This window comes from Chiloscyllium plagiosum, unplaced genomic scaffold (genome assembly GCF_037043375.1).
Source record: "Chiloscyllium plagiosum isolate Xiang-an unplaced genomic scaffold, Cpla_swu_hap1 HiC_scaffold_15, whole genome shotgun sequence".
NCBI classification, from domain to species: domain Eukaryota; kingdom Metazoa; phylum Chordata; class Chondrichthyes; order Orectolobiformes; family Hemiscylliidae; genus Chiloscyllium; species Chiloscyllium plagiosum.
Window position 1 is genome coordinate 23403429 of NW_028270153.1, and position 26114 is coordinate 23429542.

Genomic DNA, 26114 nt, shown 5'->3' on the forward strand with positions numbered 1-26114 from the left:
CTCAGCCACCTTCACCCCCCCCACCCCCACATTCTCGATTCTCCTGCTCCTCAGATGATGCCTGACCTGCTGTACTTTTCCAGCGCCACACTTTTCGACTGTACATACAGGCTCAGCCAAACCATCTCTCCTCCCAGGACAATCCTGCTGTCCCCAGTTATCAGCTAAATGAACTTCTTCTGCACTCCCTCTGTTGGAAAGTGTATCTTTTTTTTCCAGTTGGGAGACCAAAACTGCAGGGAATTAGACTGGTTTAAGAAGGTAGCTCACCACCGGCTCCTCAAGGGCAGTTAGGGAGGAGAAAAATTGTTGGCTTTTCAAGTTACATTTACTTCACGTGATTGACTGAAAAGGAAGTTACTGTATTCCCAAGTTTTTCCTCTTAGTCTTCCATGATCTGCACTTCCTCACCTTTTCCATCACCTCTCATATTTGCATTTTTTTTGTGTTAATTTTGGCATTTACAATAAGGCAAAAAGGCACAAAAAGAATCATAAGTTTGTATTAATATAGCATATTGAACATGATAAAATGTTCAAAATGCTTCACAAGAGTGTTATAGAGTTTAAATTTGATATTACGTTACATGTATCAGAACAGGTAATTAGTAGTTTGATCAAATAGATGTTGAATTGAATTGAATTTTTTGTCACGTGTACTGAGACACAGTGAAAAGCATTGTCTTGTGAGCAATACAGGCAGATCGCAGAGTTAAGTAGCATAGATAAGTAAATAATAGGTAAACAGTGGCAAATACAAAAACACAGGCACAGGCAAATGTTGAGAGTTTGTGAGTCCATTCAGTGTTCTAACAAAAATACGGTAGAAACTGTTTCAAATCCGGCTGGTGCATGTGATCAGGCTTCTGTACCTCCTCCCCGATGGTAGAGGTTGTAGAAAACATTGCCAGGGTGGGATAGATCTTTGAGAATGCTGGCGGGCTTTACTTGACAGTGGGCCTGGTAGATGGATTGTATAGATGGGAGGTTGGCCTTTGTCATTGTCTGGGCTGAGTTCACCACTCTCTGTAACTGTCTCCGATCTTCAATGGTACAGTTGCTATACCAGGTAGTGATACATCCAGTCAGAATGCTCTCGATGGTGCACCTATGAACGTTGGCAAGGGTATTCACCGTCATGCCAAATTTCCTCAGCTGCCTGAGGAAGAAGAGACATTGTTAGGCCTTTGTAACCAGTGCATCCATATGAAGAGTCCAAGAAAGCTTGTTGTTGATGACCACTCCCGGGAGCTTGACACTCTTCACTCTTTCCACCTCTGTACTGTTAATGTGTAGGGGAGCATGAGTAACATCCCACCGAAAGTCAGTAATGAGTTCCTTGGTTTTGCTGGCATTGAGAGCTATGTTGTTCTCAGTGCACCATTTTTCCAGGTCTTCCACCTCCTGTCCGTAGTCTGTTTCGCCACAATCTGAGATTCAACCAACTATGGTGGTGTCATCAGCAAACTTGTAAATGGCATTAGTCTGGTATTTGGCAACGCAATCATGGGCATATAGTGAATACAGTAGGGGGCTGAGTACACACCCCTGGGGGCGCCAGTTTTGAGTGTTAGTGAGGATGAAATATTGTCCCCATCTTCACTGATTTTGGCCTGTGGGTTAGGAAACTGAGGATCCAGTTGCAGAGAGTAGGGCTTAATCCAAGATCACTAAGTTTAGTAATCAGTCTCGAGGGGATAATAGTGTTGAAGGCTGAATTGTAGTCAATGAGTAGGATTCTTACATTGCTGTTCTTGGTAGGGTCTTTTAAGGATTGCCAAAAGAAAGAAAGAGATGTGTAAAGATGAAGAATTGTAAGAGGGAGTTGCAGAGCTTTGATCCAGTCATCTGAAGGCACAGCTACCAATAGTGGAGTGATTAAAATCAGGATGTTCAAAATGCCAGAATTAGATAAAGAGAGATACTTCGGAAAATTGAAGGACTGGAGGAGATTACAAAGACAGAAGGAGCAGTGTGGGGTCATGGTGAAGCATGTGCATAGAGGCATTTAAAAATGAGGAGAACTTCAAAATCATTTGTTAACCTGAGAGCTATTACAGATCAGCAAGCACAGGAATGGTAAGTAAATTGAATTGAATATGAGCCAGGCCAATGAACAGTTGAATTTAACAGTTCCTTGCTTCTTTTAACAAGCGGTTTGCAGGGTCATTGCACCTGTTAACTTGTCTTATGCTGCAATTATGTAGCATCTGGCAGTATTGGCTGAATCTTTGCTCAATACGTTGTTCTCGGCTAGAGTTCAAAAGTTTTGAGACGTAATCTATTTTTAGCAATTGCTGTTGTGGGTAGATTTATGTAAAAGCTGAACATGCAATCGGAGTTTTATAGAAAATAGACTAAGCCAAAAGCATAGTCACTTAACGTGAAACTACATTTAATCATTGAAATTTTATTTAACAGAAATCACTAAGTTCACTGAGTGAAGGTACATGGTAACATGGTAACATGGTTAGAGACACACAGACTAACTGATATCTCTGTACTTTCATTTCTAATCAATTCAAAGTGAAGATGGTAGAATGTTGCTCGAGAACTGTTGTCCTGTGATTTAAAATGGAGCAGCTTGTGTTAAAATTTTATACATTGTTACAAAGGCATCAAGAGGTACTTAACGGAGGCATAACTTAAATGTTATGGTTCAGACTCAATAAGTGCCTGAGCTGAAGCTAGACTTTAAATTTGGAAATTTACTGTCTCTCTCCCGCCCTGATCAGCATTGGAGGGTTTGGGTGGAGTCTTCTCGTCCATGAGGAGATGAGGTGGAAGGCTGGAAGGGTACGTAATTAGTCAGGGCGGAGACGTTTCCAATCCCTGATACCTTCCTGCCTTCACCAGAATTAATTTCTGAATTTGGAAAGTCCCAGGTTGACCTCATTGTCCTACAGACACAGAAGCCTTTTGGTGAACAATTAACCACTTAATATCTCAGCGCACCATTGCTGGGATTATTCCAGTTCAAAATGGGCCTTCCATTAGCAGCCTTCCTGGAAAGAAGCAATGTGTGAGCTACTTGGTGTCTGGGGCTACAGGGATGGTTGAGTCTCACCCATACCATTGTCTTTCAGTTTCGCTGACCAAACCATAAAGTTTTCAGCAACTTGACATTGTCGTTGAGCACAATGGAAGTCTGTGTCACAAAATACTTCTTTCCTTGCTTTGACATAACATGTCACAATGGCACAGGGTGTACTCTGAGTGGGGCACGTAAGTGCCGTTCACAAAGAGTCACGCAGTGGCAACGTGACTGACTGACTGATTGTATTTGCGATGGCCTGAAGGACATGTCTCCCAGACTGGACCTGCAGAGAGTCGTGAGAATCAACAGTGGTAAAGAATTTATTGGACGAATTCTGGACAGTTAATGTGAACCATGACCAATGTTAATTCTGCAATGAGAATGTATTGCCATTGCACCAAAACCTAACCACTTAAAGAATTTCTGCAACACTGACGTAAAGCATGTTGTAATGGTAAATTGTCAGAACTAAACTAATTGGGAGCCAAAGGGAACTTCACGTTGCTAGATCGAGTAGAGAACAGAAAAATAGGCTGTTCAGACAATGAAGCCTTTTTCAGGTGTTTACTGTTAACTGTAGTTAGCCATACTATCTTGACTCTCTCTCATTATTCAACTTGGGAAAACATATATATAAAACTCCCTTTAAAAGGAACTTATAGATTTTGACTTAACATTAGTTTGTGTTCTTCTAGATAACCTGCACCATGTAACAGATTGAAAGTTGCAAAATATGGGTTGCACCATATTTTTCAATGGATAGTCCCAGGCAGCTGGCATGTCAGAGATTGTACTATGTGGCATTGTAGCAATCAAAAGACAAATTTGTTAAAACCAGATGTTGGATGAGCCTCAACAATTTGTTTTGGTTCCAGCTAAGATACCCCAAACCATTAAGCTCCTGTATATGATGGGGTGAACTGACTCCCTTTCTTTATTCACCTGCACTCTCAGTTGATTGCAACAAGATTAATTTTAAAAAGCATCATTTTTCTTCTAGATACCTTTCTCCCAGACCAGATGAACATAGGATTTGACAGAAATTAATTTAACCAGGCTTTCTTCAGTTACCAAGCAATGAGTTTATTGATTACTTAACACAAGAATAATCAGTAAAACAATGCACATACACAGAGGTGAGTTCAAAAGATAAAAGTTAATAAACAGTTTTAAGAATCAATCAATCAGTCTCTTGACTGTTCATGAAGAATGGCTAGTTGCATGTTGAGGCCATTGAAGTGAAGATTGTGGGGAACATTGACATTGGTAGTTGACAGTTGGTTTCATGATCCTGAGATTTGCAGTTTGTTTGAGAATACTTTCAGCAGTAATTGAGTTCCAGCATTTAGGGTGTGTGAGAGAGAGAGACCTTTCGTTATCCTGTTTTCTTTTTAACTGATCTGTAGCATTTCGAATCAGAGATGGTCTTTATCTCCCACATGGGGGTAACTAGGGGATAGTTTTTTGACTGTGACCATCAGAGCATTTCACAATCAAGTCCACTCTGGTACACCCAAGAATGTTCGGTCCCACTAGAACTGGAACTAGCTTTTTGATTCCTGTCCTTGTGCATTCTTCAAAGGGAAAGTTACAGTGTTTGAGACATAATCTCAAGGGCTACTTATTTTTGAGCAGGGTGTCACCAATCTCCCACTATCTTGCACAAGCAATCATAGTCCAGTCTGTTTTGTCTTAACTGTTCCAAGCCCCCTCGTTGGAAGAATATTGTTTGATGTTCCCTTTGCATCATAGGTGTGAAATTTTGAGTCTCTGTCTCTGTCTCTCTCTCTCTTCCCAGATAGTTGTTTAATTTACATCCACAGCTTTTTGGCTGTGCTCTTCTTCCAAAAGTCATATTTTGAGCTTACATATTAAAAATGTCCTCAGTACTTTAGACAAGTTCTCTCCTTTTGCTCTCTTGCAAGAATTACGCTTAGAAGGAACTTGGAATTTCAAAGGAGAGTCATTGGATTCACAAGATTCACTCTGTTTCTCGCTCCTCAGATCCTGCCAGACCTGCTGAGTTTCTTCAGCAGCTTCTGTTTGTATTTCATTTAGTAATTACTGTCCATTATTTTCCAAACTGTAATCCAAGTCAGACAGCTGACCTTGGGCTTGACGCAAACTAATGAAGTCACATCCAAAAGTATGTAATATCTTTATTTGGATAGTCCCTTTTTATTCCCATACATCTGGCAATAATTTATTGCCTAACAAGAATGTCTTTTTGCTTGGAAGGAGCATTTTATGTCTTATTTTACACATTGAAATGTCACTACTGAACATTTTGTACATTGACTTGCCGTGGAGGAGGAATCTCAGCAAATCTGATTCATTTTTTTAAAAAAGGAAAGGATAACAGAAGATTTCAATAATCTGAAAGCAGTCAATCTCAGAACATAGTGACCACAGCAATTAGCTAAAATGGAATCCTGATTTTTGGGGAGTCAGCTATGATCATGGGCACAGGGAGAGAAATTGTCAGATGCCAGAGATAGACCATAATTGGCAGAAGGGAAGACAGAAGAGCAATCCTGGCAGCAATCCTTGCTTCCATTTCTCTGTCCAGTTTTCTGAGCTCAGGAAATCGCAAACAGCAGCAGTTGAATTTAAATCAGGTATCCAAGCACTGTGGGCATCTGCTTTTACATTAATCCAAGAAGAGCTCTTGTGATGCAACAGTAGTGTTCCCACCTCTGAGCCAGGAGACCTGGATTCAAATTCTACCTGCTCCAGAAGGGTATTCTAACATCCCTGAATGGGTTGATTGGGGAAATCTCTATCCTTTGCAAAATGGCACACTTCACATTGCTGTAAATGAGAGTAAGCGTACAGTCTTTGGTTTGGGCATTTTGGCTCTTTTCTAGGGGTTTAACAACTCCACTGACTCCTTCCAACCTCTACTGAGGAATTAATATCAAGGCTTTAATGTTCAGATCAGTTCCGATACATCCCAGAGATTGTGTATGAGAGTGTTTGACTTTATAAAATAATAAGGTTTGTTCAAACAAAACCAAATCAAAGATTCATAATGACTACAAGTGGAGCTAGTTTTAATTTAAATTCTGAGGTGGTTTATATGTCATAGAGTCATAGAAATATACAGCATGGAAACAGACTCTTCGGTCCAACTCGTCCATGCCAACCAGATATCCTAAATTAATCTACTTCCATTGCCAGCACTTAGCCCATAACCCTCAAAATCCTTCCTATTCATGTTCCCATCCAAATGCCTTTTAAATGTTGTATTTGTACCAGCCTCCACTGCTCTCTCTGGGAGCTCATTCCATTCACCCACCAACCTTTGTGTGAAAACGTTGCCCCTTAGGTCCCCTTTAAACCTTTCCCCTCTTAAACCTATGCCATCTAGTTCTGGACTCCCCCATCCCGGTGGGGGAGGGGAGGAGTCTATTTACCCTATTGATGCCCCTCATGATTTTATGAATATGTTGGAATAAACATGTATTAATCTATAGAAATGATAGAATCTACTTCTGTTTCAGCCAGAAGGTACTCGTCCTACTTTTGATATAATCTCTGATATATTTTATTACAAATAGTCATTTGGTAGTACAGACCTTGAATGCTGCTTAAAAAAGAATACAATTTGTCAAAGTTTTTCATCTTGCTCTCACGAGAATATTGATTCAAGGAGAAAACAAACATTTATATCACCACGTTCCTCTCATAAAGTATAAATGTTGGGTTTACTGCTGAATTGGTATTGTCATGAATTGTTCTGATGAGTGTAACACAAGATGCTTTGATAAAATGTGTCCTTCACCAGCAGCACAATTTGTTTTTTCTTTTTATGTTCCATTTCTGATCCAACTATTGCACTTACCTTTTGAAGTTCATCCTCTTTACTGACACTTGGAATGTATTTGATTTATTCCTAGTCCACTTGTATTTAAAATAATTCTGCTGTCATCCTGCCATTTGATCCACCATGTATTTTCAACTAATTTGGGCTTGACCCTTCGCATGTCGATGAAACAGGCTCACTTCTCACCCAACTTGACTATTTGAAGATGGAATACCAATCAGAATATTCCTGTTTCTCCCAGACCATTTAAGGATAGCCTAAGTTGCCATTAGATCAATTCTAAATGGTTTCAAAACTCCACCTCATTATTCAGTCATCTGTTAAAATGTTCCTAAATGGAAACAAAGCCATGAATATTCTATGTTTAGAAATGGAGCAATAATTAATTTTAAAAGCTTAATTCTCAATGACTGTAAATATCATTTCCTAATTTATAAAGTGAATCCTCCCTTCTTCTCGTCACTAGCTTTTAGGATTGCTGATACATTTAGTTGCTTGCCTTGTATTATTGGATAAAAACCTTCAAAGCTAATATTATCCATTTCAAATTGGGCAAATGGTTCCATGACAATTTCTAATGTCTTTCTGACCTCATATACTGTTGTCCTTTCTATTCCTTTTCTGTATCTTTCTTCCTAACCGCTCCTTCAGTGTATCACCCCTTAGTTCTGTTTTGGCCTTACCATTACAGATTCATTTATTCACCTGTGAAGTAGTTGGTTGTAATCTCTCTTGTAAACTCCCAAGATTTGGGATACCAAAGGTATGTTACTGAGGCATTCAAACAATCATTAAGCCATCCTTTCAGCAGTTTTGAGCAAAAGTAAATTTTAAAATAATGCAAAATTTCCATTGTTTTATGTCTTCTTCATGAATCCCTTGGTTTGATTTGATGGGTCATGAGATGGCCAGACAAAGATGCCATCTGCAGACTATCACATGTGGCTGTTCATGCTTGGAAGGCAGGGTATAGAGATATTTTGGGGCTTTGCCTACTCTTTCTGACACATTGATTTCACCTCTAGACATTGCTGACAAAATTTCTCATCAGTGCCTTCTGCATTTTGGTCAATAACAAGTCAAGGTCTCCCACGAATTGATGAATATATTTGATCTTTTTACAGATGCATTGAAGATATCCCTGAAGCATTCCCCTTTCTCTCCTGTTGTGACCAAGGTCTGAGTGGTGTAATTGATATCAGGCATCTCACTGACATTTTTTTCTCACGGAATGTAAGGACCAGTGGGGGTATATGCTATCCATAGATTTTATAACATGAACCGTAATCAACTTGGAACCTTTGGCAACCACACTTTTGTTTTAAACGTGAACATTAGAATGCTGTGAAAGACCATGACCTGGTATAATCTGATTTGAGTGCTGGATTCAAACTGCCACCTATTTCAATTGGGTAAAAAGACAGCTTGCAGACTAAGTCCATACTCATGTTCTTAGACCAACCAGGTGAGATTTCTTGACTTGACTGGCTGCTTTCAGGACACAGTGATTGTCTCAGACACCCAAGGTGTATATCTGACCACAAATATCTAGGATGTGTTAATTAACTTAAAGTCCATGTTTGGAAGGGAGGTGTGAGAGACCTGTTGGTTTCACTTTTTAAAAAAAATTAAGCGCTGTCTGTAGAATGCAGAACATCAACTGCAGAACTGACAGCAGCAGCAGAAACGGCAACACAATCAGTATCATTAGAAAGTGGTGCCTGCTAAACAGTTTTCAAGTCCAGGATACAGAAAGTTGATCTCCTAGTAATAAGATTACCAGTGACTATATTTAGCTTAAGTGACCTGATGAAATTCCAGCTCTTTGAAAATCACTGATGAGCTTTGGTGTTGCCAGGGTCGGAGGAGTTGAACTATAGGGAGAGGTTGAATAGGCTGGGGCTGTTTTCCCTGGAGCGCGGAGGCAGAGGGGTGACCTTATAGAGGTGTATAAAATCATGAGGGGCATGGTTAGGATAAATAAACAAAGTCTTTTCCCTGGGGTAGGGGAGTCCGGAACTAAGGTGAGAGGGGAAAGATATAAAAGAGACCTAAGGGGCAACTTTTTCACGCAGAGGGTGGTACATGTATGGAATGGGCTGCCAGAGGAAGTGGTGGAGGCTGGTACAATTGCAATATTTAAAAGGCATCTGGATGGGTATATGAATAGAAGGGGTTTGGAGGGATTTGGGTTGGGTGCTGGCAAGTTGGACAAGATTAGGTTGGGATTTCTGGTCGGCATGGACGAGTTGGACCAAACGATCTCTTTCCATGCTGTACATCTCCATGACTCTATAATTGCTGGATCTGCTGAAGTCTGCCAATAGCTGCTGACGGTGAGACTGCCTTCTGCTGAGAATTGGTATTCTGCTGTGAGGTTGTTTAACCTATTTCCGGCATGTAATAGCTGTGAGGTAGTTTTTTCCAGGTGTGTTGGCTCCTGGCTTCTCAGGGGACCAGCAGTACAATCACAGTAAAATCCAGCCAAGTATAGCAAATAAGGCTGTAGCTGATCTTTGCTTCACTCCAATTCATATTAAATTGTGAAATGGCTCAGGTTTATTGCTGGACCATGTTAAAGCTTGACCAATCATTCATTTTGTGGAATTCCATTCATTTTTTGGGAGTGCTTAGGGAGAATGTTGTCATAGCTAAGACTATTCTGCTACTTTAATTTTGCGAACAGTAGAATTTTTAAAGTCCCACTTTCTTAACTTATTCGACAAGGTTATTCCCTGCATAGCCATCAGTGCTGCTGGAAAAGATTAAAGTTGCACAAACATGTCATTATAGTCATCTGACTTTGAAATATTTTAATATCAATTAGCTTTTCTACAGGGTTTCTTCTGTGTAAGTGGCTGAGTTTTTGTTGTACACTTTTAGTCATCGTTCATTGATTTGGGCAAGTTTAAGGTCTTGTTCCTGTTTGTCCTATTGTCCTTTTAGTCTTCCTGACATTATGCATTGCCAAGACGCATGCAGGTAGCTGCAATAGTGGTGCTGTGCAACTGGAAAAATACTAAGACCATCTTGACTTGATTGCCTTTTGTTTATTTTATTTTGCTCCCTGTGAGTATGCTAATTAGTGTATCAGTATTTAGCTGGCTATTCTCAATATTGCTATATATGTATATATATATATATTTATATAGGAGAAAATAATATTATTTTTAAAAAGTAATTTTCTATGCCACTTCCCAGTTATTTTACATCCCAAGCAAGCTGCTATCTTGCTGGTGCTAAATTGTATATTCTTTTAAAAAGCCTATTTTAGTTGGAAGTTGTTCAAGAGGAGACTTGTTGGCTGATAGATGGCCCAAGTAGGATGTTTTCGATTCTGAGTTTCATTACAACATTCATCTGTTGTTGATCAGTTCACAGTTCTCATAAATGCATCATTTATAGGAATTGAATTTCAGAAATATAAAAGATAATAGAGTAATTACATTTTCTTTCCACTGTCTTATTAAATGCCCTTTTTCAGTTTCCAAGTTCCTTCAAACATTTATGTCTTTATTAACTTACTTTGCAAAAGTTTTGTTCTGTTTTTAAGATTGCAAAATAGAATATTAGACTAAGCATTTAGTTTTATTGGACATGTGCCACCTGTAAAGCAATGCTACAAGGATAATTGGCTTGTGTATGGAAGATGCTTAAAGTTGGTAATGTCAGCAGATATCCAGTTGCATTGCTCATGGCGAGTAGGAGGATGTTATTAAAGAATGAGATTATGGGGGGATCCAAGATGGCGGCGACCCAGTAAGACTGAGTCTATAGTGCTCCTCCCAAGACTTGGGCACAGTGGGTCACCTACCCCCTACCAAGCTCACCAAATTATTTATAATAGTTTTGTAATTTAATTAGTTGTGTAATATTACATTTAAACAATTTAATCCTAAGTTAAAATGACTAAAGGGAAGGGAGCCCGCAGCTCTCAGCAAGCAGGAACCCCTCCCCCACCCTCTCCAGCTGCAGCAGAGGCGTCCACAGCCGCACCGGGGGGACTTACCAACAGTAACAAGCCTTGCAGAAATGATTTCTAAGCTTGACTCGAAGATCGATGCCTTTATTGTCGAATCCAGAAACCGTTGGGAGTCGCTCTCGGCCGCGCTGCAGAAGCAAGACCGAGACATTGAAGAAATTCAACGCCGAGTCGGAGGGGCGGAGCTAAAGGCCGCGACCTCCGAGACAACCGCTCAATCGGCCGTGGATCAGGTCCGGACTCTGGAGCAGCGAGTCCGGACCTTGGAAAATCATATTGACGACCTCGATAATCGAGGTCGCCAAAAAAATATTTGTTTGCTGGGCCTTCCCGAACGGGAAAAGGAAGGCCAGCTTACAGCATTCCTGGAGCAGTGGCTGCCACAACTTTTAAATCTGCAAACTGGATCAGGCCAGGTAAGGGTGGAATGGGCCTACCGGGTAGCAATACGCGGGCCCGGCTCGAACCAGCGCCCGCGCCCGGTCCTGTTCCGGCTGCAGAGCTACAGGGAGAGGCAGGTACTCCTAGAAGCCTCTAGAAATCTCGGAAAAGACCCCCAAGCTATGATCTACAAAGGATCCAAGATCATGCTATTTCAGGACTTTTCCCCGGCTCTGGTTCGAAAGAGGAAGGCATTCGACGAGGTGAAGAAGCGTTTAAGGGACTTAAATGTTCAGTACTCCTTACGCTACCCAGCGATGCTACGCTTTAACCATGAAGGATCCGTATATAACTTTGGATCACCAGAAAAGGCTAAGGAATTCTTGGACTCTCTTAGATAAACTGTAGGACATAATGGATGTTGGTCTGCCTTTCCCCCCCGCTTTGGTTTATATCCCCTCCTTTTTTTTTCTTTCTCTTACCTTACTGCTTAATATTATCATGGGGGGTGGGGAGAGGGATTTGATTTTCTCCCCCCCCCCCCCTTGGAGTTGTTTTCTGTTATTATTTTATGTATATATGAAGGATGTATGTATATGTGTGTGTATGTGTGTATGTATATGTGTGTATATATATATATATATATATATATATATATATGTGTATGTATGTGTATATATATATATATATATATATATATAAGCTGGGGGATTTGGTTAATGTTGGTGGGGGGAGGTGGTTACCTTATTCAATTTTACTTCTGTCTTTAGGAGCGGGGTTGTTTTCCCTTCGTTATTTTGTATTATCATATTTAATTATTATTTGTTGAAGTGGTAATTTTATAGTTATATGTTTATATATGGTATTAACATTACCAAATATACCCAGGTGTTGGTATGGGTGGGGGTGGGGTGCTCACTGTTAACTCTAGCTTTGTATTATATTTGAATTCTCCTCATTTTATTGAGGAGTGCCTGGGTCAAGGGTGGGGCATTGGTTGGGAGAGGATATGAGGGACTTTTGGAGAGGAAGTGACGCCCCCTGGGAACAAGGGGGAAAGTCTCCACTTAGATACGTTTTATATTTTTTTAATTTAGAAATAGTTTTTTACTGTATTATTGTGGGTGTATTAAAGAGGCTTTATTTTTGTAAATTTTACATGTTCCACGCTCGGGATGTTCTGGATAGGGTTCCCCCTCCCGAGGGGTCTCGGATTGGCCCAGAGGATTATGGTTGATCAGTCGGTTAAGTGGTGCACCTGGAATGTCAAGGGGAGTAATTTGCCACTCAAAAGGAAGAAAATATTATCAAATCTTAAGAAGGAAAGAGTTGATATAGCTCTCCTACAGGAGACACACCTGTCAGATAAAGAACACTTGAAATTACGACAGGGCGGATTTGATCAGGCCTTTTTTTCTTCTTTTAGCTCAAAAAGCAGGGGAGTTGTTATTCTTGTTCGGAAGAATTTCCCTTTCAAAATCCTAAAGCAGATAAAAGACGAATCTGGACGATATATCTTGATTAAAGCCCTCATAAATGGAGAGGAATATGGGATTTTAAATTTGTACTGCCCCCCCGGCACACCCCTTTAAATTTATAACGGAAGCCTTTTCAAAATTGATGGCTTTTGATGCCCGTCATATAATTATAGGGGGAGACTTTAATTGTATTATGGATCCGGAAATAGATAGGATTCCCAAGAGTACTGCAGGAGTATCTCCCAGATCTAGACAATTGATGGATCTGAACAAAGAATTAGGATTAGTAGATGTATGGAGATGTCTTCATCCACAGGGTAGAGATTTTTCTTTCTACTCTAATCCACATAAATGTCATACCAGAATTGATATGTTTTTTGCCCCCTCGATTTTTTTAAATTCCATATCATCCTGTAAAATAGGTAATATAGCAATTTCTGACCACGCTGCTGTATATATGGAAACTAAGGCGAGGAACAGTGGGACATCCCCTCGGCATTGGCGTATGGACCCATTCCTAATGAAAGATAGTAAATTTGTAAAGTACTTCTCTCAAGAATTTAAAACTTTTTTAGAAATTAATTCAGGTACAGCTAGCAACCCGTCAATGATGTGGGAGACCATCAAAGCTTACACGCGAGGCTTGATCATCTCCTACTCAGCGACCCAGAAGAAATTAAAGGGAGAACAACAGCGTCTGCTTGAAGCCCGCTTAAAAGCGGCTGAAACAGCATACACTGATAGACCTTCTATTATTAAATTGCAAAGGATTACAGCTCTTAGGACAGCTCTAAACACTACACTTACTCAAACGGCTAAGAGGGAAATATTATTTGCAAAGCAAAGGTTATATGAATATGGCAACAAACCGGGTAGATACTTAGCATTTCTTGCAAAGAAAAAAAAGGCCTCTCAGACTATTATGTCTATCAAGGAAAGTACGGGTATTTTGACTCATGATCATAAAAAGATTAATGCGACCTTTAGAGAATTCTATTCTGAGTTATATAAATCACAGGATTGTGAAGATAGGACGAAGAGGATGCAGTCATTTTTTAAAAATTTGACTTTTCCAGACCTAACTCCGGAACAAGTATCGGTCCTAAATGCTCCTCTTACACCCCAAGAAATAGTTGATGCAATTAGGCACCTTCAAAATGGTAAGGCGCCGGGCCCAGATGGCTTTCAAGCTGAATTCTATAAAGAATTTACAGAAATACTGGCTGGTCCACTTATGGACATGTATAACTATGCATATAGTCAGGGCTGTCTCCCGCCTTCGCTGAAAGAGGCAAATATCTCTCTTATCCTTAAAAAAGGAAAGGACCCAGAAGATTGTACATCATACAGACCAATATCCTTGCTAAATGTAGATTTTAAAATCCTCTCTAAAACGTTAGCACTGAGACTAGAAAGGATACTGCCACATATTATAAAGGAGGATCAGACGGGGTTTATTAAGGGCCGTAGATCATCCAATAATGTTAGAAGGGCTCTGAATATGATTCAAGCTTGTCATCAGGGAAAGATACCAGGAGTAGTAGTTTCATTAGACGCGGAAAAGGCATTTGATAGGGTCGAATGGTCATATTTGTTTTACACATTGGAGAGGTTTGGCGTTGGACAGGTGTTTACCAAATGGGTCTCAACATTGTATAGTGATCCCAAAGCAGTTGTGGTTACCAATGGGTTAGGTTCGGATAGCTTCAGTGTGGGTAGGGGCTGCCGTCAGGGATGTCCCCTCTCGCCATTGTTATTCACGCTAATAATTGAACCACTAGCAGAAGCTATACGAGCTGATCCTAATATAGCGGCCCCAAGGATTGGTACAGGTAAACATAAAAGTACCCTTTATGCAGATGATGTTCTTCTATTCCTCAGTAACCCTTTGATGTCCATACCTCGCTTAATCCAAGTTATTAATACATTTAGTGCATTCTCAGGCTATAAAATTAATTTTTCAAAATCGGAGGCTATGCCAATGGGTGGCCTTGCTGTGATACCCCGCTTAGCGGACGGTTCCCTTTTTCCCTTTCGCTGGTCCCTGGAGGGTTTCTTATATTTAGGCATTTTTATTACTCCAGTATTTGGTCAGTTGTATAAGGCTAATTTTGTGTATTTATTGGAAAGGATAAGGCAGGACCTCCAGCGATGGGGAGACCTACCAATTTCCTGGTTGGGTAGAATAGCATTAATCAAAATGAATATCCTGCCCCGTCTCCTTTATCCTATGAGAATGCTTCCGGTGATGCTGCCGAGGACAGCTTTATGTAAATTATACGGCTGGCTGAGTTCCTTTATCTGGAATCATAGGCGGCCCCTCATTAAGCTGAAGAAGCTACAGCTTCCACAGGCAAGGGGTGGATTGGACTTCCCAGACTTTAGGAAATATCAGTTAAGTTCCCTATTAAGTTACATAGCTGATTGGGTCTTGTCTGATCCACAATCAATCTGGTTGGACATCGAGGCTTCTCAAGTAAAATACCCACTTATTAACCTTTTATTCTCAGACAAGAGGAAAATCATTACAAATCACTGTAAAAACCCTATAATACTAAATACAATCAAGGCTTGGAATATAATGCGGCAAAATGAGGGTAATTCACATAAAACATCCCCCTATGCACCGATAGTGGGAGCATGGCGATTCCAACCGGGATTAACAGATGCCACTTTTAAACTCTGGAGATCCAGGGGTATCTCATGTCTAGGGGATTTATTTAAAGATGGGGTCCTGATGTCTTTCGGACAGCTGCGTCAGAAATTCGGATTACCCAATGGAGACCTCTTTCGATACTTCCAAATTCGAGATTATATACAGAAGAAGACTACGTTATTAGATAGTCTTTATAAATCCGATAGAGAATGTAGTGTCCTACGACCAGTGGGGGTATCTTCCGTCAGTAATATTTATCATTTACTACATGATGAAGTATCGGGAGATATGGATAATCTGCTTAAAACATGGGATCAGGATCTGGGACTAGAAATCTCCACAGAAACGTGGAATGATATCTGGGAAAATGCTAGAAGAATTACTATTTGTAACAGAACCCAGGCTATCCAGCTGAAGATACTTCATAGGGCCCATATAGCACCGGTTCGATTGGCAAAATTTAAGGCAGGAGCATCTCCATTGTGTCCTAAATGCAAAATAGAGGTGGGCACTTTTGTACATTGCTTATGGACCTGTCATAAGATCCGTAGATATTGGACTAAAGTAGCAAGTACCCTGACAGAAATTTTAGGAACGGAAATAAAAGTGGACCGTGTATCTCTCCTCTTGGGCTTTTCGAACTTTCCCTCCCTGGACACGTACGGGAAGAGACTATTTTCTATTCTTTCTTTCTGTGCAAGGAAAAATATTTTGGTGAACTGGGCGGCTGAGGGCCCCCCTGGACTTTCAAATTGGCACAGACTAATTATGGAATGTATTCCCCTTGACTTCCTTACAAATATGGTGCACCGAAAGACCGAATTATTTTATAAAATATGGCAGCCCTTTTTGAATTACATAAATACAGATATTTCGGCTATCCTAACAAGGGCTTTTATTTAATTGAGATTACAAACCTGGCTGGTCCGCGGCCCCTCGGGGGAGGAATCCCGCACGAATATGGGTTTTATTATATCTGATGCTTACACATCCCGAGCATGTAAGAGACTTAAATATACACCCTGGTTAGTTGTAGGTTAGATTAGTAGATAGTTGAGTTTTGTTTGTTTGTTTTTTTTTTCTTTTCGGTTTTTTTTTTGTTGTTTTTTTTTGTCAAATTTTGGCTGTTGTATATTTGAGTTAATTGTATATCAATGTTTATATCTGAGAGTTTTGTTTATTTTTGTAAATTTGTAAAAATGTTAAATTTCTAATAAAAATATCTATTAAAAAAAAGAATGAGATTATAGCACGCAGAGTACATGTGATATAATAATTACATCCTGTAGAATTGTACATGGACAAAAATCATGAACACAATCTCAGTGTAGTGTTGGATTGGTACACAACAGAATTAATAGAACTTAGAAATTCCTGGGAGATTTTATAATTTATGAGGACTTGGGAAAGGTATCTCTGATCAAGTATAATATTCAGATAAAACTTGCAACCTCTTGCTGAAAGAAAATGGAAAAGCCAATTTACAGGATCTGAGATTTTTTATCTGGGCCATAAAACACAGAATAAGGTTGAACGGGAAAGGACAGCTAGGATAGGTTGCATAAATATGCAGAAAGGCTGGAACAATGCATGAAAGTCCTTGATGCATGAAAATAAAGTATTGATGTTAGACATTTCATGACGTATAAATGCTAAAGGATTGCCACTGATTAATGGGTGTTTGGACAAAGCTCAAGTGGGAAAGGCTGAAGCTGGTGCAAAAATACATCGATTAGACATTTAAATTAAGGAATGGAATAATAAAACAAACGAATCAATCAACAGAGAAGTAGTTTTGCGAAGGTGAAAGATTATTCAAAATATTGTAAGTTTATGTTTTTATTGAGTGAATTTTAGATATGGATTTAAATCCTATGGGAAAACATAGCAAAATGTATTTCGGTGTTACTCCCATCTGCTTTGTCCCTTCTGCTGCTTCTACATTGGTGTCATTTTAAGTCATTTTTGCAACTTGCACATTCATATCTGAAACAATGTGTTCCTGCTTGACTGCGGAGTAACAATTTCCTGACTAGTGACCCATGCATTATGTTGCATTGTATGTTTGTCTTGTAATAATCTCTGATATAAAACTTTGTGGTCTGATGGTAGAATTATTCAATTAAATCTATTTTTGTGGAAACTCTTTACAAACCAAGGGCAGAAAAGGAATGCTAAACAGTTTTGTTTTGATTACTCAGAATGTGGAATTAATTGGACATGGATCAGTAACTATGTATTGTGTGGTCATAGAGTCATACAGCATGGAAACAGATCTTTCGGTCCAACTAGTCCACGCCGGCTTTGTTCCCATACTAAACTAGTCCCACCTGTCTGCATATCGCTCCAAACCTTTCCCCTCCATGTACTTATCCAGATGACTTTTAAATGTTGCAACTGCACCTGCATAACGTATACTTCGGGGTCTGCTTGAAATACATAAAGAAACAAGTTAGTTTGGATTTTATTGAAAACTGCTTAAAGTTGTGTGTCTCTGGAAGCAATTCTAATGGAGTGATTATTCTTAAGTGATTGCCATTGCAAAAAACGAGCCAGGGACAGATGAATGTTTTGGAATTTCGTCCATTCTCAGCTGAGAACCTAAACACCGTTTAGAGCGCTGAAACAGCTGGGCACAAGGGAAAACATTGGGTAATTGATAGCTGTCAATTTCATATTGTTTACTTACACAAGGTTAAGAGATTTCAACTGCTTGAAGTTTCGGCTACTGGTAATTTAGAATTCTGGATGATTGATATTTTTGTTGGATTGTAATCAGAGCAAGTTTTGTGATGAAATTAATCTTTCAAGTATTTGTTTAAACACATACAATTAACACTAAGGTTCATTTGTCCTATACAGTATTTAGTTGGTGAATTGGCATGGAAGGGGCATAGCTTGACTTGGAGAATATGAGGTGCCATGAGGGTGCTGATGGAGGGGCACAGTTTGACAGAGAGAATATGGGGTGTGTGGTTGAAGGACATAGTGAACATCGTCCAAGACTTCAGTGTGGAGGGAGGAGTGACGGAGGAGGCCTAGGACTCGCATGTCCTTGGTGTCTGGTGGAAGAACACCTCATCTTCTGCTTGGGACCCTCCAACCACATGGGATCAATGTCGATTTCACCAGTTTCCTCATTTCCCCTTCCCCCACCTTATCCCAGATCCAACCGTCCAACTCGGCACTGCCCTCTTGAACTGTCCAACCTGTCCATCTTCCTTCCCACCCATCTGCTCCACCCTCCACTCCGACCTATCACCTTCACCCCTCCCTTCATCCACCTATCGCATTCCCCCCAGCGCCAACCCCCCACTCCCCATTTATGTCAAAGACACCTTGGGCCATCCCCTCGTTCCTGATGAAGAGCTTATGCTCAAAACATGGACTCTCCAGCTCCTCAGATGCTGCCTGACTGCCTGTGCTTTTCCAGCACCGCACTTTTCAACCACGTCTCCAACATCCCCATTCCTGGGTATATCTTGTCCCACAAACAGGATAAACCCACCTGAAGTAGTGGCACTTGTATATATTTAGGAGAGAATTGCCCTAGGAATCTTCAACATTGAGTTCAAACCCCATGATGTCTCATGACATCAGTTGAAATGTGTGCAAGAAAACCTAAACATGAGATAGCAAACTGGTCAAGCCAGAACACAGGATTACTTTCATACCCAAACCACACAAAGAACATCTTATAAGGCTGCTTAATCCCACAAGCAAGAGATCAGATCTGAGTTCTGTAGTCCTGCCTCATCTAGACATGATGATGGTAAATAGCCAAATAAATCAGTAGCGGGAGATATTCCACAGATATCCTCTTTGTTACTGTTGAGGAAGCCCAACTCATCAATGCAAAAGACAAAACTGAATCATTTAAAGGCCAGAAGGATGCCAGAAGGATAATTCATCTCAGCCTCCTTTTCAAGTCCTCAGCATCACAGATTCCAGCCTTTAGCTAATTGATAACCACTTCACATGGTATCAAGAAAAAGCTGAAGGCAACGGATACTAACAACATTGTGGAATAGTGCTAAAGATTTGTCCTCCAGAACTGGCCATGCCCCCATCTGAGCTGTTTCATTATGGCAACAATACCACCATCTATCTGGTAATATGGAATATAGCCCAGGTATGTTCTGTGCACAGAAGGCAAGTCCAACCTGGCCAATTATCACCTCAGGAATCAGCAAAATAATGGAAGGTGTCATTCACAGTGCTATTGGGTAATTTGCAAAGAGATAACCTGCTCACTAATATAGGTGCTGCCTAGCCCACTCAGCGCGTGACCCCCTCAAAGCCTCTGTCCTGACATTGACAAAAGATATGAACTCCAGAGGGGAAGTAAGAGTGATAGCCTTTGACATAAAGGTGTAATCAAGTGTGATGTCTATGAACCCAGCAGCGATTCAAGAAGGATACTTACTTCCAACAACTCAAGGGCAATCGAGGATGGACAATAAATGCTGGTCTGAGCAGTGGCAACCACATTCCTCGACTGAATAGAAAATAACTTGGCATAGAGGATTTGTGGGGCCATATGTGTGAATATTGAGGTCCATTACTTGGTGTGGAGGATATGAGGAGCCATGGGGGAGTGTGGTAGATGGCAGATGTTACCTCATTATGGAGCACAGCTAAGACATTTTAAATGTACCTTTCAAAATAGTCCCTCATCCAGACCATCATTCATGACAGCTCTGAAGTGCCATAAACAAATGTTTTAAAAGATGCATTGACATACATGTCCCTTAATGGAGCCAACCAGCTCAGGAATCTAGGGTACACAGTTATGACCCAAACCAGCCTTAGCCTTCGGAAGGGACTGGTGAAAAATTGGGATGCGAGAAATGGGGTCAGAAGTCAGGGTGTATTGCATAAAATATAACAGAAACAGATTACATCCAATTACTTTGGTCTAATACTTACACTCCACATTAGAATCCACCCATTCCAACCTTTCACCTTATATTTGCATTTGGTTTCCTCATGTCAGTGTCTGGTTTCCTTTTGAAAGCATCTTAGCTGCAGCTCTCGACCACTTCTTGTGGTGAGCCCAACATTCTAACCATTCCCTGCTTATTTACCTGTTGGATTCATTAGTTACTCTTTTGTATTTATGTCTCATAGTTCTAGATTTTCTTACGAATGGAAAACTTTCTTTCCATATCTACCACATCCAACCGATTCATAATGTCAGGTCCCCTCTCAATCTTCGCTTTTAAAAAAATCCAATCTGTTCAACCTTTCCAAATAGCTGTAATTTTTGTTTGAATATCATCATTGTAAATATTATTTGTCATACTTTTTCCAGAGCTTCCTTATCATTTTAATAGTGCGGAGACCAGAACTGCACACAACACTCTTAGTAAATCATGACCAAAGTTCGACACAAATTTAACATATTATTGCTACTTTTCAATTCTATAGCCCTAGTAATAAATTCCAGTGTTTTGCTAGTGTCTTAGTTGATTCCGAGTCCTAGAATGCTGCTTTACATGATCATTTTGCTTGTCTCTGGATCCTTTTGCTTATCATACTCAATTATTTAAGGTTAAATCTGTTTTTCTGCCAAAGTGCTTCACCCATTTTTGTTTAGAATTCACTTGTCACTTAACTGTTCAATCTGCAAATTTTCAATAGTAAACAATTCTGTCTGGAGGAGGAATAAAATACTGAAGGGTTTGGCAACACTGACTGCAATTTTGTTAACAACACAGAAAGGAAATATAATGTATGGGCCAAATTCAACACTGCTTTTCTAAAGAAGTGTTCTTGGATTCCAAAAAAGCTAGTTCTCATTAGCCAATACTTGGCAGAGTCTGCAGAAGGCCAATACCAAAATGCTGGAGTGACTCAAACCTCACATGCTTGACCATGTCGATTTAAAAGTCTGCAAGGTGGAACCATAAGTTCTGTGTTTCTTAAGCTTATGGTAAGTGCACAGCAGCCATTCTCTTAGACTATGTAAGGAGCACTGCTAATAGTTACTTTTTACAAAAATACTTACTTCCAGTACTGACTGTAATAGATTTGTGATGTTGTGACTGCTTTTGTTCTGCTTAATCTGTGTTCAATTATGTGATTGTTTTAGTTTTAACTGAACAGTCTGACTTAACCTTGCTAAATTAATATCGATTTTAAGACAACACTAAGAATTTTATTTAAAACTCTGTCTCTGAGATTATTGCGCAGTGTTTGATTTTATCGAGTTGTGTTAGTGTTATAAAGTGACTCCATTGTAAATCTTCTGAGGACAATACAACGATAAAAATTTTGGTTTTGTTAAATTGAAAGATAATGTTACTTACTCATGGTAAAAGGGGAGTGACAAGACAAAGGCAAGGAACAGTGTAGATTTAGTTCCTTGGTGACATTAAATGTACAATGTATTGGATATGGAAGGGAGCTGAATTTTTACTGCACAATTTAATCTTGCACTTGTCAGTCAAATCCTGGCTGGCTGTTTATAACCTACTTTGGCTTCCTTTCGGGCAAATCAATAATCCACAAAGGACATAGAACAGGCGTTGGGTCCCTTGTTCCACATGTAAACTATCCAGTGCCTGTTTTGTGTATATCTGACACTTCAAGCCTTCTTTTCCCTACTAATAATAAAGTAAGATTCACACTACCAGCTTAATATTGACTTTACCATCCTACCTACCGTACTCTCGGCTTAGTTTTCTAATGCTTCAAAAAATAGGAGCTGTGAGAATAAATGTCTAAATTATTGACCTTTATTTTAAAGTGAGACATTACATCTCTAAAATATTTTCAAAGCAACTAGATCACCCTCCTTTGCTAAATTTTGTAATCTTTTGAATTTTAATTTGTGATCTCAGGGTCCTTTTTATAACATTGCAAATATCCCTCTTTTGATCTTTATATATTCGGGACCTTTATAATTTCAATTTACAAAGTTAATAAGAAGGACCACATATACATACCTATATGTGTATATATATATGTATATATAATATATCATGACCATTGAATGTCTCAAGACTCTTACAATCTTTGAACTTCTTTTGAACTGTGTCACTGTTGTAATGGAAGGAATAATTACATTCTCGGTATTTTTATCACATGGTTTTGAGATATGATTGGCAAAATTTCACAGGCTACCTGTTGTGAAAGGTACACAAGGGACATAGTTTTAATATGGGAGGCTGTATGCATTCCGGTGTTATTGAGAAGCAGGGCTTGGTTAAAAAAAAAGGGGCAGCAGTCTCCAGAAGTCAGCACTAACCTGCTGATTTTAACTCTGGTTGTTTAGACAGGCTATACGTAGTCCTATTTGGGGAGAGGAGTGACCAATTTAAAATGGTCCAATTTAGTAATATACTGACATTATTTCATATGTAATTATTTTTGGACTCGTTTCTTGTACTTCCTGAAACTTGTAACCAAGGCACAACCACAAACTTGTGAGGTTTATTAAGATCAGGGAAAACACTCACTGCTCAGAGTTGTTTTTTTACCTTTCCCTGAGGAACTATGCTGACTGCTTGTTACTTTATGCATTTTGGACATTTTGAGATTCCAGTCAGGATGGGTGGCACTTTTCCAACCTTAGTTTGGACCTTGAGCAAGGATCAAAGTGATTATCAGAAGAAAGAGGTTTCAGTGTGCAAATGATGTGTAACCACTTGGAAAGGTTTTTGCAATTGTGCACCAAATGCTTAGGAAGATGTCATGTTGCTTTCACTCCATGGTTCCTCAACGTGATGAACCTGGAAGCAGATTTAAGTAGCGATTACTAGATAAAGGTTAACCCCTTCAAGCTTGGATGGTGATAATCAAGCTGACTCCAACCAAGCTGTGATACTAACTCAATCATCAGCCTGCTCAAGGTGCCAAGATAATTCTGGAGGAGTACTTTAGCATTAGGGATCTAAAAATTCATTGCGAATTGCTGTGCTCTTGAACAGAAAGTGTGGGAGCTGAAGGAAGAGCAATAGACATCATTTGTGGATGGTTCCAAAGAGAAAGGGGAGGAATGCTGTTACAGCGCCTGCTACTCACATTGGTTCTCATATCTGTAATGTTCAGTTAGTTGCCATCACCTATTCCATCTAAAAGGCCACACTCAGCAACGTCCCTGAACCCCATCCTCACACCCTCATCTCACTAACATGAAGCAGTCTGAATGCTAACCAACCATTCATTCTATACCACACCACCCCTCCTGTCTCACAGTGAATCCTGTCCATCACATCATCAAGTAACTGAAAAAGCAACTTGCAACCATGAATGGACAACACAGGGAAAGTGACAAATTTTGTGATTCTGCTAAATCATCACACGGTCATACCTGCAGACCCTTGTGCAATGACACAGCTTTACTCCTCTTGTTGCTAGCAATCCTGTATGGTTCAGCTGAAGTAGAGGAGGTTACATAAGTCACTGCTCTGATTAATGTGATGAACTTTGTGAACAGCCTCTGTATTTTGTACCCCAAATGGACTTTCATAAAGACTGTTCCAACTAGTAGGGATAGATTTAATCATTATGAAAGCAAGCAGAACAACAGGTACTGACTAATGGACAATGTGACAGAAACTGAAGAACCTCCTTCCTATCTGTAGTCACGGACAGAGAGCTCATTGGTACATCATTCTCTTTAATATATCCTTGTCCTCCTTCCACTCAGCATGTGTTTTCTAGCTTTCAAACATTTTTTAAAATTTGTTCACAGGATGAGAGCATTGCTGGCTAGGTCAGGATTTATTGCCCATCTAAGAAAGGAGTTCAGAGTCAACCACATTGCTGTGGAGTCACATATTGTCCAGACCAGGTAAGGATGGCAGTTTCCTTCCCTAAAGGACATTAATGAACCAAAAGGATCTTTCTGACAATCAATTCATAGTTATCAAATCCCAGGTTTGTTTAAAATTTAAATTCCATCATCTGCCATCCCCGGTCCCCACAGCATTACCTGGATCAACAGTCCAGTGACATTCCCTCTAAGTCAATGCCTCCCCTTATCCCGAATTAGAGCTTGGAGAGACTGCAGCCTCTGACATGGATTCTCTACAGCTGTTCCCTTCTATTGCTATCTGATTTTACTCAATTGTAAAGTGAGAGCCATTAGAGGACGTCCTAACAGCAGTTTAACTGAACCCACCAAACTCTGCATATCTAAGCAAATGCACTATAAACTTGTGTGACAATATAATCGTTTTAAGAGGCATATTTTATCCTGGTCTTTTTTGAAGAGCCATAGGTGTAGAACTGTCTCCACCAAGCTAATAAACATCTTTTGAGGACTTGGTTTTTTTTTAAGTTGGGACAATAGAATCAGCATGAATGGGTGGAGACAGACTACCATAGAACCAGGGTTTTAGTTAAGCTTCGGCAGTTGCTGGGCTTTTGAAGCTGGTTGTGGAAGCTGATACATCTTTCTCTCTGTTACAGCTAAAAGCTTGGGTTTTCTTCCTGTTGTCAGAATCGCATGTGAGATAGTCTGTTTTACTGAATTTGCATTTGACAAGGGTATGTTTATAGCATGTTGCTATTCTGAAACAGTCACTGCTTAGTAGTGAAATAATCTACTATTCAATTGATTTTTTTCAATAGATTTAAGTTAATAAAATACAAACAAAAGAAAGGACAATTGTAACTGTAGGATAAGAATAAAGTGTGTTTTGCTTCAAGCCGAATAGTGTAACCAATTGAATTCTATCTCGAACACAGCACCTTACGCTTGCCTTTAAATAAGGTAAAAGTTGGGGTCTAGGCTATCTCCATGTTATGTTTGAAGGTGATTGGTCTGGTCCATAATACTTGAATCTAATAATGGTGCATCTACAGAGAGTACAATCCCCTTTGCATCATCCAGCAAATATTTACATGAAAAGCTCTGGTGAGGAAAGAAATTATTGGCTAGGTAAGAATGTTGCTGCTTATCTATATGATCGTGTTTCAATTGATATTTGAAATCATGTCAAAATTATTGCTTATTGTATGACATTTGGGAAATAGAAACATAAAATGTAGGAGTGGGAGTCGGTCATTTGGCCCTGCCCCACCATTCATATCATCAAGGCTGATCATCAAACTCTCTACCCTGCTCCCACTTTCTCCCCAAACCATTGATCCTTTAGCTCTCATAATTATACCTAACTCCTTCTTGAAAAACATTCAATGTTTTAGCCTCACCTGCTTTGTGGCAGAAAACTCCACAGGCTCATCACTCCCTGGGTGAATAAATTTCTCCTCATCTCAGTCCTAAATTAACCACCCTATATCCTTAGACAATGACCATAAGGCTGTGGGGATTTGGTTTGCTCATTGGCTAGATGGCTGGTTTGAGATGCAGAGTGATACCAACAATGTGGATTCAATTCCTGACTCTCCTTCTCGACATCTCACCTCGCTTGAGGTGTGGTGACCCTCAGATTAAATTGCCACGAGTCATCTCTCTCTCTCTACTGAGAGAGCAGCCTTTTGATCTGGTGGCCTATGGTGACATCTTAGATTGTGACACCTAGTTCTGGACTCGTTGGTCATTAGGAACATTCTTCCTGTGTTAATCCTATTTGTGCAACTGGAATTTTACAAATTCCTGTAGATCACCCTCATTCTTTCAAAGTCCAGAGAACATAGTCCTAACCAATGTCAAATGTTATTACCAAGTAGCTGGAAGCTTCCCATCTATCTTGAGACACCTCTGATCTCCAATGCAGACCAATGTGCAGTTGTCAACAGAAATCCGTGGAGGATCATTTCCATATCCTTGCTCTTAGCTCC

At 39.8% G+C, this 26114-nt stretch overlaps 1 protein-coding gene across 11 annotated transcripts in view; it reads left to right on the top strand.

The window, feature by feature from the left end:
* Positions 1-26114, top strand: part of slco4a1 (solute carrier organic anion transporter family, member 4A1) — a 183390-nt gene that overhangs the window by 72012 nt on the left and 85264 nt on the right. Inside the window, exon 4 of one of the 11 annotated variants that reach the window (XM_087994815.1) lies at positions 4037-4172. The exons of 8 other annotated variants lie outside the window; for them this stretch is intronic. The gene's annotated coding sequence lies outside the window, so the exon portion shown is untranslated. Of the gene's footprint in view, positions 1-4036; positions 4173-21210; positions 21295-24140; positions 24160-26114 lie in introns of those variants that run through there. 2 more of the 11 variants (XM_087994817.1, XM_087994818.1) reach the window with 2 other exon arrangements.